This window comes from Narcine bancroftii, chromosome 10 (genome assembly GCF_036971445.1).
Source record: "Narcine bancroftii isolate sNarBan1 chromosome 10, sNarBan1.hap1, whole genome shotgun sequence".
Lineage (NCBI taxonomy): Eukaryota > Metazoa > Chordata > Chondrichthyes > Torpediniformes > Narcinidae > Narcine > Narcine bancroftii.
The window spans coordinates 106,078,630-106,092,603 of record NC_091478.1 but is presented as its reverse complement, the minus strand read 5'-3'; the positions used below and the strand labels follow the sequence as shown (position 1 = coordinate 106,092,603).

Sequence of the window (13,974 nt, the reverse complement as noted above, 5' to 3'; positions counted from 1 at the left end):
GCGGTTGGTGGATAAGATAGATTACATCAGGTTGTAGAGTTGATGTTAGAGTGTAAATACTTCTGCTGGATTTCCTCAGGTCCAATTACATTCCACAAGCCTTAGATATTATCAAGGTTCAGACCTGAGTTGAAATGAGTCACAAACTAAATGGATCTTTGTTTCTTGGTAGACATTTTAAGCTGATCTCTGTTTAAATATCGTCAGGAAGAATGATCTCACCTCAGGTGCAATCGTTCAATTTCAAACGACTTGGCTAAATCTGGGATTAAACTCACAATCTTACTACACATTAACTTACATCATTCCAGTGTATGTTGCGGAATCAACTTAAAATTTAAATTTAGATATATGGCAAAGATGAAGATATATCACCAATGTTTTGGGCTTGAGCCCTTCAGCATTTGTGGGTTTTTCTTCCCTTATCACCAGGACTCAGGAGATTGTTTCCTTGTGGGATCCAAAGATTGCTTATAAAATCCTACTCCTCCTGCCTCACAAGGAAACAAAACAAATGGTCTTCTATTACCTCCTCTTGCCTCTTAGTTGGCCCAATTATCTATTTTGAGCTAAAATTGCATTCTTTGGAGCCAACTCAAAGAAGAACATCATTGCCCACCAGCAAATGTTCTTCACATCATTTCCAACGAGCAAGATTCAAGTCTACTTCATGGCATGGAATAAAACAAAAAATGCAATATTATACAAAATTTCTTTGTGTGCCATCAGGCAGACAAAGAGTCACAATTAGTAAGATTATACGTAATCAATGAAATAGCATTGAGGAAGTAAGGGGTAAGGTGCATTGGCCATATAGATTTCAATTGGTTCGAATGTTCGCAGGATGTGGATGTTATTTGCTGTCTTTTCTTAATAACAAGAAGGTCATTGAGAGTGGAGGAGAAAATAGAAAGAAGAACAGGCCACTTAGAGGGCTCAGTGCTAGGACCCCAGTTATTTACAATATATATCAATGACTTAGATGAGGGAATAAAAGCAGCATCTCCAAGTTTGCAGATGACACAAAGCTGGGTGGCAGAGTTAGTTGTGTAGAGGATGCAGGGTGACTTGGACAAGTTTGGTGAGTGGGCCAATGCATGGCAATATAATGTGGAGAAATGTGAGGTTATCCACTTTAGAGGCAAGAACAGGAGAGAAGATTATTACCTAAATGGTGTCCGATTAGGAAAAGGAGAGATGCAACAAGACCTGGGTGTCGCTGTGCACCAGTCATTGAAAGTGGGCATGCAGGTACAGCAGGCCGTGAGGAAAGCGAATGGTATGTTGGCATTCATAGCAAGAGGATTCGAGTACAGGAGCAGAGAGGTTCTACTACAGCTGTACAGGGCCTTAGTGAGACCACACCTGGAGTATTGTGTATAGTTTTGGTCTCCTTATCTGAGGAAAGACATCCTTGACATTGAGGGAGTGCCAAGAAAGTTCACTAGATTGATACCAGGGATGGCAGGACTTACATATGAAGAAAGGCTGGATCGATTAGACATATACTCGCTGGAATTTATAAAATTGAGGGGGGGATCTTACAGAAACGTATAAAATTCTTAAGGGATTGGACAGGCTAGATGCAAGAAGGTTTTTCCCGATGTTGGGGAAAAACAGAACCAGGGGACACAGTTTAAGGATAAGGGGGAGTCTTTTAGGACTGAGATGAGAAAACAATTTTTCTCTCAGAGAATATTGAACCCGTGGAATTCTTTGCCACAGGAAGTGGTTGAAGCCGGTTCTTTATCCATATTTAAGAGGGAGTTTGATTTGGCTCTTGTGGCTAGGGGATCAGGGGTACGGGGAGAATGCAGGAACTGGGTGCTGAGTAGACGATCAGCCATAATCAAAATGAATGGTGGTGTAGACTTGAAGGGCCAAATGGCCTACTCCTGTACCTCTTTTATATGTTTTTATGTTTTAACCCTGTCCTGACATTCCATATGAAAAAAGCTGAGCTGATCTACGCCTTAACTCTTGTGCTATTTCCACATAGCCCATAGCAGAGGTCTGGATGAGAAATTCTTAAAAACACGATACTATCTCAAAATATTCACAAGGTGACTTGTTCAAACCTAAGTTTTGGAATCCTCGTCTTACTCATTAAAAAATCTTCTCAAATAGAAAGGGAGGAAATTCCAGACTTTATGGCTGGTAATCTGGATTAGTTTGAAGTCATTGTGAGTCTGCATGAATACAAGAAGAACAAGTCAAGGTCAACAAGGTGAGCTAGTCCCCAGGCAGCAGGGTTTGGTTTTGGGAGCTCATTGACAAAATGAACTATCTGTACTGTCAAGAAACTTATTGGTAAAGAAGTATGAGAATAGAACAGGAACAGGGTAACGGGGTAATAATCTGCTGAGAAGTGAACTTTATTTTTCCCCGTCAAGAACTGTTCCAATATTGGGAAAGGGTACTTTGGTACAATTAATTCCTTAACACAAAAGATGACTGATCTTGCCAATATGCAAACTAAAGAAAATTCTGCTGTCAAGTAATGAATCAATAGAAACCAACATCCTGGATTTGTATAGTTTTATCAGAATGAGTAATCTTGCCTATCACCACTAATTTTTTTTGTAGGGGAGGGGGTTTATGTCTCCAAAGACACTTGCAAATTTTCACAGGTGTACAATAGAGAGCATTCTGACTGGTTGCATCACTTTTTGGTATGGAGGTGCCAATACACAGGACAGGAACAGGCTACAGAGGGCTGCATACACAGCCAGCACCATCATGGGTTTTAGTCCTCACTCCATTAAAGACATCTTTAAGAGGTGGTGCCTTAAGAAAGCCATTTCCATCATCAAAGACCTCATCATCCAGGTCACAACCTTTTCTCACTGATACCATCAGTAAGGAGGTACAGGAACCTGAACTCACACAATCAGCTTTACTAAACAGCATCTTCCCCTCTACCATCAGATTTCTGAATAGACAATGAACCACAGACCTCTTCTCTTTTTTGCACTAATTAATTATTTTTTAAACCTTGAGTTTATGAAATTGTAATTTACAGTATTTTTTGCACTTTGTTCTGTACAATCCTGCTGTGGCAAAACAACAAATTTCATACCAGATGGGCTCAGAAAATAAACCTGATTCAGATTCAATTTTATGATGCCTATTGGAGGTGAGCAAAAAGGTTTTCGATCACTTTTTAATGCATGTCCTGTGATTTTAACTGCCTTTTATTCGTTTCATTGCTGATGGACATGGATATGTTTATGTTGAATAAGGTAATGGTTAGTTTTAGCACCCATAATATTTGGCTATGGGAAATGTCAAATATTGTTTCAATCCACCAGCAGTTGGATAAAATAGATCATTAAGTGAAAACAGATGTGGAAAAAAATGAAACTGGCATGGAATGAAATTCAAAGCAGCAGGGAAGTGGAAGCAAACTACTGTGAAAATGCAAAGTTCTGTATCTTTTCAAAAAAGATGAAACCCATAGCAAAAGAGATATATATAATCTCTTTTCTGTTTTTTCTTGATGTTCCAAGGTACCGAACATCAGTTCTCATGTTGAATAATTTCTCCGTCAACACCACTTACTCTTTCTAGATCAAAGGTATAGTTATGAGCACCTGCGTAGCCAAGCAACACCTGTCTTTTTGTGGGCTATGTCAGTCTTTGTTTCGTTCCTATCTACGCCCAACTTGCTCAACTCTTTTGCTGGTACATTGATGCTGCTTCTTGCACTCAAACAAAAAAACTGAGAATATTTCATCACTTTGGATGCCAATTTTCACCCTGTTCTCACCTTCACACTCTTCCCTCCCCTCTCAGGGTACCTCTGCATCTAGGAAGGAGGTTTTGGAACCTGAAGACTAACACCCAGTGGCACAAGGACAACTTCTTCTCCTCCACTATCAGATTTCTGAATGGACAATGAACCACAGACACCACCTCGCTTTCTCTTCTTTTGTTCGTTATTTATTTTTTAAATGTAATTTATAGCAATATTTCCACTGCTCTTTCAAAACAATGAATTTTGTGACATGTTCATGGCAACAAATTCTGATTCTCTCTCAATTTTATTTGAAATCTGGAGAAAGGCAAGAAAAAAATACAGCTGCCAACACTCTCACAACTAGCTAAGGAATCATGGATAATCAATTGTAATGAAGATGTTTGAGAGATTAATATTGATGAGAGCAGACTTCCCCGCCACCTTTGTGGGACAGTGACATCAGATCCGACACATCCACAGGGTAGACGAGGCCTTGGATCAACATCTCAGCCAAGAGAAAGCACCTCTAGCATTTTCTTTGTTACCTTTGTAACTTCACGATATCAAAGGCAACCAACAATGGCATTCTCTTTGATTTATCCTGAAATGAAGGCTCCGCCTTGTAATAAAACACAACATGCTTTTGTCTTCCTAATTACCTGCTGTACTTGTTGGTTAACTTCCTGTGCTATTTTTGTGAGGAATCCTGGATTTTCACAAAAACATGTCAGCATTCAATAGCTGTTTAAATCGTCTATTCAATTCTGTTCAATTTTCTATTCTTTCCAACAAAGTGAATAGCCACTCATTTCTATAACTGTAATTTTATTTAAATTTAACAAAGCTCTAAAATTTTCTGACCAGTTAGCACAGAACCAGAATATCCACTGCACAAACAGGATCAAAATTCTGGACAAATTATTTTTCAGCGAGAGGGATTAGGGGTGATGGTTCTGTCCTAAACATTCTCCTGCTTAGACAATATGTCCATGTTACTTTGGAAACTGATGCTGCAAAACTACTCAAGAAGAGACAGTTCCCCCCCACCAACCAAGGCATATTCCCTGGTAGGTCCCTTACTCATCAACTGCCATTTTCATCTCTGCTGGGCCAGTACGTCTATTGAGATGTTGGAACCTATCATAAACCAGTCCTACCGAAGACTCAACTGATGAAGTCTTGACTGACTATTACTTATAATGATGCCCACTATGTTTGAGGCAGGAAAGGCTCAGCTCTCACAATGAAATGATCACTCAAGTTTGGGGGTGGGGGCATGTGTGGAAACCACCTTGGGGCAGCACAGTTTACATGATGCTATTACCAGTGACCCAAGTTTGAATCTGGCACTGTCTGTAAGGAGTTTGTACATTCTTCCCGCGACTGTGTGGGTTTCCCCGGATGCTCCAGTTTCCTCCCACCATCCATAAAGGTACAGGGGTTGTAGGTCAATTGGGAGTAATGGCTGGAATTGGCTTGTACCATCCTATAAATAAGATTTAAAAAAACTTGATGACAATCTTGTTCCCTGTTGTTTCCTTTCTCAACTATCCTATGTCCTGAAGTTCAAAAGAAATGACTCATATAAGAATAATTGTTTTCCCTGACTGGTTACCAATGGCTATTTTATAATAACCACAGAGCCAAGCTACATTTGAACACTGAAACCCTGAACTCCTCACATGCTGGAAACCCTTAACAGGCCAGGTCGCATATGTGGAAAGAGAAACAGAGTTAATTTTTCTGACCAGATGCTCCTCATTATGTTAACTCTTTCCACCTAAGCTGCCTGACCTGCTGTTTAAATTTCAAGTTTGCAGCACCTACAGTTTTCCTGATATCCATCTAGGGATATGGATACGGTGAGAAAGCTGATGACTCATTGGAATAGGTGATTGCATATACTCTCAAATTTCACCTCAAATTCCAATCTGCAGAGTAGATAATCTTTCTACCTGTCCTTTTATTCATCCTGGATGACATAAGGAGTGGGTTGCAGGATGAGGGGAAAGTCTGCCATTATTGCCTTCTTATTCCAAACAAAACCTCCCCTAACATGAACTGGAGAAATCACAGACACAATCCATAATTTTTCTAAAGATAGCCGTTGGTTGCTAAAGAAGTATTTGGCATACTTTCCACTGGCCTTTCCCATGCTCCAGCCTCTATCTTTGGAACAGCATTGCACGTCTCCAATTCCAACCTAGTTCTATAGTCCAAATTACTGGAAGGGATCTCCAGTGTGGGGTAGGCATTGATGGTCTATTTTGCTCCCCTGAATGTATCAGAATCAGAACACTGTATCTTCCTCTCAGTGGGAAACTCTATTGAAAAGGAATGCCTGTTAGTGATGGGCACTTAGAATAATTGATTAGCAAAACCAAAGTTAAGAAAGAAGCAGCTCGTGCAATTTTTCCAGTGACAACTTCTTCTGGCAGTTGATCTTTCAATCATTTTTCAATAATGTTTACAAACCTTCACCTACTGAGATGATTTTGGCAATAAAACAGAAAATGCTGGAAATATCAAGGCTATAAGCCTTGGGTGACATGCTGAGTGTAGTGGTTAGACACAATACTATTACAATGCCAGCAACCCGGATCTGAATCCATTGCTGTCTGTAAGGGGTTTGTTCTTTCTCCCCAATTCTGCATGGGTTTCTGCTAGGTGCTTGGTTTCCTCCCACAATCCAAAGTTGCACAGGTCAAATGGGTTTATTTGGGCAGTGTGGGCTTGTGGGCCGGAAGGGCCTGTTACCATTCTGTATCTCTAAATTAAAATTAAAAAAATTAAACAAGGCTTGAGGAATTTTGTGCACGTGCGTACAGGTTAGACAATAGTATACAAAATGCCATAGAAAGCCCCCTGATAGATCCAGTTATTTAATTTTTAAACATTGCTCATTGCCCCTGTATTGTCAGTACTGGTATCTCATTCACCAGCACTTTAATGTTAGTGAACTGTCTCACTCTCAATATTCCTTCTAAATTCTCCCTCCTCAGTGAATACATGTAGTTGGTGTCTGAATGCTCAAAGGATAGTGTCATTTAAAGGACTAGCACCTGTCTCAGTCTCTCCCTTGGTCATTCTTGATGATGCTGGAAAGAGTTGGTCATTTAAACCATCCATTAGCAATGAAGCCACAGACCATGGGGGCGGGGTGGGGGAGAGAACAGTCTGAAATCATTAATTTTTTAAAATGTAGTCAGTAGGAGAGAATTACAGAATGAACTAACTAACCTTGACTGCTTCACAGTCAAGGGTGCCATAAACTTTCAGCAGACTCCTAACCAGGGCCATAGCCAAAAGAAGGTTGAGAAGGGCATGCTTATTCTTATTACCTTTTAAACAGCCTCTGCCGGACCTTTCTGTCTCTGAGCTCCATTCACCGTTAGTCAGCAATTTGTAACATCAAACCAGCCTTAAAGGGGCTACACTCATTTCATCCACAGGCTGATATTACATAAGACCTCTCCACTATCCTTTCCCAAACTGCTGGGAAGTAAAATAGCAGCAGGTAAGAGTGCTGGAGCTCTCCCCAATGTTTGCATAAGGCCACAGTTTCAGAGGAATCCAATTAATGCCATTCCACAATTTTTTGCTGGCTATTTTATGGGACCTGATTTGTCACCATTTTTTTACTAACGATTCAAGATCAAGTTTATTACCATCCGATGGCATGTCATGACTTTACTTCATGAATGAAGTTTGAGGAAGGAGGTGTCCACATCTGCTGCAGGTTCACTGGTGGCTGACGAGGCCAATGGGGCACAGACGTACTGGGTTACTGTGGCTGCAGGGAAATTCTGTTCTGGGTTTGGTGCTGCTCTGTCACGGTTCTTCCTCCGTCTCCTTTTTACCTCAAACCTAGACCTGCGAGCATTCTCGAAGGAGGAGACGGACTGGCGAAAGGTGTGTCGCCAGGCCTAGAGTAGACCACTGGCGATGGTCACTGTGACAGGCACCAAGAGAGTCCTTGTACCTCTTTTTCAGAGCCCCTCTGTCACAGTGGCCAGTTGAGAGTTCACCATACAGCACAATCTTTGGCAGGGGATGATCCTCCATCCTAGAGACACGTCCTGCCCAGTGGAGCTGCGTCTTCAACAGCATGGTTTTAATGCTGGTAACCTCTGCCTGTTCAAGGACTTCAATGTTGGTGATGAAATCACTCAATTGGACGTTGAGGATGGTGCAGAGGCAACGCTGGAGGAAATGCTCAAGGAGTTAGAGGTGGTGACGGTAGGTGACCCACGACTCAGAGCCGTACAGGAGGGTGGTCAGTACCATGGCTCTGTACACACTGATCTTTGTGTCTTTCCTCAGATGCTTGTTGTCCCAGACTCTGTACAGCCTGTGGAATTCACTTTTTTCCTTGGCCAGTCTGTTGTCAACCTCTTTATCGATCTTGGCTTCTGATGAGATGGTTCACCCCAGGTAGCTGAACTGGTGGACTGTCTTCAGCTCAGTCTCGCTGATGGTAATGTGGGGAGGGTGGTATTCTTCCTGAGGTGTGGGCTGAAAGAGAACTTCGGTCTTCTTCAAGCTGACTTCCAGTTCGAAGAGCTCGACAGCCTTCGCAAAACAGGATGTTATACGCAGCTGGGCCATCTCTGTATAGGCAACAAGGGCAGCATCGTCGGTGAAGAATAGCTCTCAAATGAGTTGCTTCAATGACTTGGTGCAGGACTGTGGTCACCTCAGGTTGAACAAGCCGCCATCTGTGCGGTATCGGATGTAGACACTGTCCTTGCCATCAAGGTCTTCTGTGGCCCTTTGGAGCATCACACTGAAGAGGATGGTGAAAGGAGTCGGTGTGAGGACCCAGCCTTGCTTTACACTGTTGCCAAGGTCGTTGTTTCTGACTTGGCCACGGAGATCTTCATGTAGCTGGATGACCCTGGTTGCACAAGTACAACCCAGCAAAACAGGTCACGAGAAAATAAATGAAATTCAATTTCTAATCACTAGCAGATGTCATTTAAATTCTGGCCTGGAATCAGTGATAATAACATCAGAATCAAAATCAGATTTATTATCATGAACCTGTGTCACAAAATTGGTTGTGTTGCAGCAGCAGGATTGTGTATTACAGGTGCAAAATTGCTTTAAATTACAGATCTGTAAATGCAAGATTGATAAAAAAAATAGATAATTGAAGCAAAAGAGAGAAAAAGTAAAGTCTGATGGCAGAGGGGAAGAAGCTGTTTTTGTATCATTGGGTGTTCGTCTTCAGGCTCCTGTACCTCCTTCCTGATGGTAGCAGTGAGAAGAGGACATGGCCTGGGTGGTGGGTGGGGGGGGGGGGGGGTCATTGATGTTAGAAGTGCTTTCTTGAGATACTGCCTTTCAAAGATGTCCTTAATGGAGTGGACTAATGCCCATGATGGTTTGGGCTGAGTTTACATCCCTCTGTAGCCTGTACCTGTCCTAAGCATTGGTACCTCCTTGATCAGTGATGCAACTAGTCTGAATGCTCTCCACGGTAACACCTGTACAAATTTGCAAGTGTTTGGTGACACGCCAAATCTCCTCAAACTCATAATGAAGTCTAGCCACTAATGAGCCTTCTTCCTGATTGCATTGACATGATGGCCTCAGGATAGATCTTCAAAGATGTTGACAACCAGGAATTTGAAGTTCCTTACCCTTTCCTCTGCTGACCCTTTGATGAAGACTGGTTTGTACATGAAGTACTGACAGATGTCATTTAAATTCTGGCCTGGAATTGGTAACAAAGACTTTGGAAATAGGTCCCCTCAGAATTATGAACAAATTCTGAAAGCTGTTCAATGAAATTCAATTGGAAGATATTTGCTTGCATTAGTAGTTTGTGACCAAACCAAAGAAATTAGCTGCTAACACAAAGGGTTCACTTACTCCTGATGTGTGACTAAATCTTGAAGCCCTTTAAAATTGAAAGGTTTTACAGTTTTGTTGCATGCATAACAAGGTTTAAATCTCCTGATTCTCCCCACAAAAAGTCTGCATTGCCTGTGACAGACCTGTCAACCCTTTGAAGAGTTGTTTCATAAGAGAACGTTACAGATCCAATTAAATTGTAGTGCGCCACAAACATTCATTTTCATTGCAGCCAAACTGGACTAAAGGAAAGGTTTTATGCTTACTGTTCTACTTTCAAACAGTTCTTCCTGTCACTTTTGTAGGAATGGACCTGTGCTCTTCATCCAATCAAATCCACATCAGGATATGGTTGATGTTTCACTCAATTCTATTTATGTAATTTTAATTCAAATTGTTTGACACTTCCATCAAATAGTAACAATCTGTAGTCATTGAAAATTTTAGTTGACCCAACATACACTGCATTTGTGGGAAAAAGCAAATGTAGATTTCCACAAGTTCTTGGGTGTAAAAGTGCCTTTCCATTTCACCTGAATGGTCTTGCTGTAGATGTAAGAATATGCTCCATGTTTCTGGGTTTCCTGAAATAATTTATTGCTAACTATCAAGCAAATCCCTTCAGCATTTTGAAGAATTAATTTGTCTCACTCTTCAAGAAAGATGGTCTCACAAGGTAACTGTTTCTGAACTGGCATCATTGGTGGATCTATGCTTCAATGCCAATCTTTCTTTCCTTCCCAAGCCAAATACAGGAATCCTGATTGGGGTCTTAACAAACAGTGCCCACTCTAGCTTTTGACATAAATCCGGATTTGTGCCATCGATTTATTCAAACCAAGGAGAGTCCGTGCCCTCCATTTCCTTGTGACGGTTAGTTTTCTGTTTCAAAGTTAAGGTACAAATCATGTTCTAAATACACCTCTTCAACAGACACATTGTGGTGGACTTCACATCTTATCAACACAGTGTAAGCAGTCAGGTCTCCAACTGTCATGTCTGGTCTTGAGAATCCTGCCTGTAGATTCCAAGAATAACTAAAGTCATACCCCACTATTACGATTCAACTTCAGTCTTATTCCTCAAACATACAGATATCCTGCTTTGAAACTTTGATTCAAACTCGCACAGAAACATTTCATAAAAGGTATGCTCCCCTTTTCACTCATTTAGCTCCTATTTAATTCCTATCATTTGATGAAAATGCTACTTCCTTGCAACATTTTTCTATTAAAGGGTGTAAATCAGCAATAGAATAGCCCAAGTCCAGGTTTATTGGAATTCCTTTTGTGAAGTGAAAGTTATTCTGCGAAGAATTACAAAATAAGGTGATGCATTTTCACTGTGTCTTGGTTGTAGACTTGACAGTAGACTTCAAGTGGTGGATAGGCTGTGATAAGTGCTGGATTAATCATTTGTTTACTGAGAGGATAATCACGAGAAGAAATAGTAAGTTTAAAAAAAAATATCTTGACACAAAGCCAAGTTAGAATGTGGAATTTTCTGCAGTAAGTCTCTACAGAAACAAACTCCGAAATTTTTTTGAAAAGGAAATTAGAGAGTTGCCCAGAATAGAGGAATATTATATAGCGACCAGACGGAAAGTGGGATGAATTTGGAAGGTTCATGTGGAAAAAAAGTGCTGGTACAGACATTGATGTGACAATGTCCTGTGTCTGTGTTATTGAACTATTTGCTCCTGTGGTACATTCCATGCATATTGCCAGCTCTTTTGGTAACCTAGTCAGGAGTCTTCATAATATTCTGGCAAAGTGCGAAGATGATGCGTGTACTCAGACTCTACAAAGTGGACTTTACTGAATTGCCACATATCCAATATCACATTTGTTAATGGACCTTGGCTGATATCAGACCATGTATTTGGCATGTATTTGGCATGTATTTGACCATGTATTTGGCGTGTTGTAATCCTTTACTGCCCACTTTCTTTCAAATGTTCCTTTAACGATCATGTAATAAACATTAAAACATAATACACATGATGTACTAAGAGTTTTGTCTGCCAAAATTCAAACAAAGAGATGCCATGAGCATTGCCCAGCACCCCTATCAATAGGAGAATGAACACTTACCTTCTTATAGAGGAGGCCAAAAAGATTGATGCTACGCAGCGAGCAATGGCCACCTGCATTACCCATAATCCTACATGCAGCTGGAACTGCTCTGGGAAATGCAGACGGCCATTGATCCTTCTTCTTCAAGGCACTACCCTCCGACACGCCGAGGGACTCTGACTTCCAGTACATGTGGTGTAACTGCTACAATGACATTGTGACGTCATCAGCCCACCCCCTAGCCAGCCGCCTTTAGCAGCAGTACATTTATGGAGTGAGGTGGAGTGCTCCGCTTCACCTGTCTGACCAGCCTGAGGAAGGATCAGATTTGGGGTTTGGAGACATGCACGGAGGATTTATGGAGGTCAGTTCAGGATTGTGAGGGCGGAGAATATCTGCCTTTACAGATGCAGTTTTTTTCTCCATAAAAGGGCCTAGTGAGTGGATTCACCTCCATCATCTTGCAGCCATTGGCAATCTGAGCTCCAGATCAAAACCTCAGATAGGATCAGGAAGCCTTCAACCCCCAAGTCCCTTTGGGAGCCCTTCTTGCCTTCGGCACCCATTGAATCCTGGTACTGATTTACAGTTTGGCTTCCATGAGCCCAGTCTCCGGCAGCCCACAGCCTCTGTGAGTCCTTCGACCACAAGTCGTCAACACCCCTTCAGCTGCTGAACCCATCACTGGTCCGCTGCCGTAGTCAGCTTCCCTGTCAGGCTACAGTGAGCTGACGGGGAAATTAACCAACATTCACTATTCTTGTGCAGGAAGTGTGAAATACTGGATACCTTTTCTACTACTTTTTCAACCTTCTGGTGTCGAGCCTGTTAATTAAAAATAATTTCCGAACCAATATTCACTTCCAGCAGACACCAATGTTTATTTTGGCAACTTCTATTCCGATTTAACTCAGAACTGTAGTGAAATGTCATTGAAACGGGACATTAAAATAAACACCTAAAAACTGATTTGACAAAATCCCTAAGAATAATGTTATTAATTTTGAAATATAAACTAGAGACAAGGTTTACATCCAACTTTTTTTTAGTGTTTTAAGCTTAGTAAACAACTCATTTCTTGTTTGGCTAATAGCCTCAGGGAAAGTCTGAAGAACGTGCCACTGGGTGATCGCAAGTGCTCTGTTGCCATTAATGGCCTTCAGAATCAAGTTCCTCTTACTGACGTCAACTATGAAACCATGCTGATGGTTTTCAAACAAATCATTTGGTTCAGCAACATCACTCGGGGAGGAACTTGGCCATTCTTACCAGCTTTGCCCTTCTTGTTCTTGTCTTTGACCTGCCAATGGCATTGACTCTATTTCCTCAATCCAGTGGAAATTGGGGAAATATAACATATGCCAGAGACAACTGCATCCTGTGAATGAATAAAATAATACTTTTGTATGAGGATGAAATTGCTACCTTTGTTTAAACATCTTTTTAGATTATTGGGGCTCTTGCAAGCATTCTAGTACAAGCAGCTGGAAGTCTTTCCTGCCTTGATGTCTTTCCCAATGGGATTCCGGGAGGAGAAATGCACAGCTTAATAAGGAAATGGATATATCCTGGTATACACTGCCATTCCAAGGACTGTAAAAGCCGGAAATCTCTCTCAAAGGTTATTCAAATAACAGTTGCCTTTTCATGGAAAATTGTCACAGTATTGAGTATCTACCATGTTTGGTGTTTTTACGGAAGGTAATTTCTTAGATTTGAAACACTGATTTTTCTAATATGTGGATACACTAGATTCAGAGCTCATTGATATAGCCTGAATTTTACAGGCATAAAACATGTATCAAATCTTCAGTTAAAGCTGGAAGATGAACTCACCATGCTGGTAAAGTAATGGGGATTAAATAGGTACTAGGTCCTACGACATGTACACAAAGGGATTGAGCTCCTGTTTGGCACTTTGATAGATTTGTCTTGGCCTGACCTTAATAAGGGGAAGGCACCACTCAGCAAATCCAAATATACAGGTGGCCTGAGCTAAAATAGTGGATTGCATTGATGACCATCCATTGACCTGCTGGACAGAATCTCTCCTATCTTTGGATTATAAGACCTACCTATAATACAGGCAACAGCTGCAGCTCAAAGCTTAACTGGATCTTGCTGGGAGGTGCTTGTTAACAGCCAGCTGGCATCGACAGCTCATGCAACTGAGGACATGTATGAAAGCTGAATAGCTTCAAACAAAGTACTGTACAGAGTGAACAATCCTAAGTTTCATTTCTAAGGATCACATCAGGATAGTCTAACATCCAATCTCTTCTCCTTGCTCCATAGAAACAT

At 41.2% G+C, this 13,974-nt stretch overlaps 1 long non-coding RNA gene across 1 annotated transcript; it reads left to right on the top strand.

The window, feature by feature from the left end:
• Positions 1 to 11,942: 11,942 nt before the first annotated feature.
• On the top strand, positions 11,943 to 13,083 carry LOC138744043 (uncharacterized). Its single transcript, XR_011345228.1, has 2 exons — positions 11,943 to 12,037; positions 12,767 to 13,083. It is a non-coding gene; the product is annotated as an uncharacterized lncRNA (long non-coding RNA).
• Positions 13,084 to 13,974: the final 891 nt, after the last annotated feature.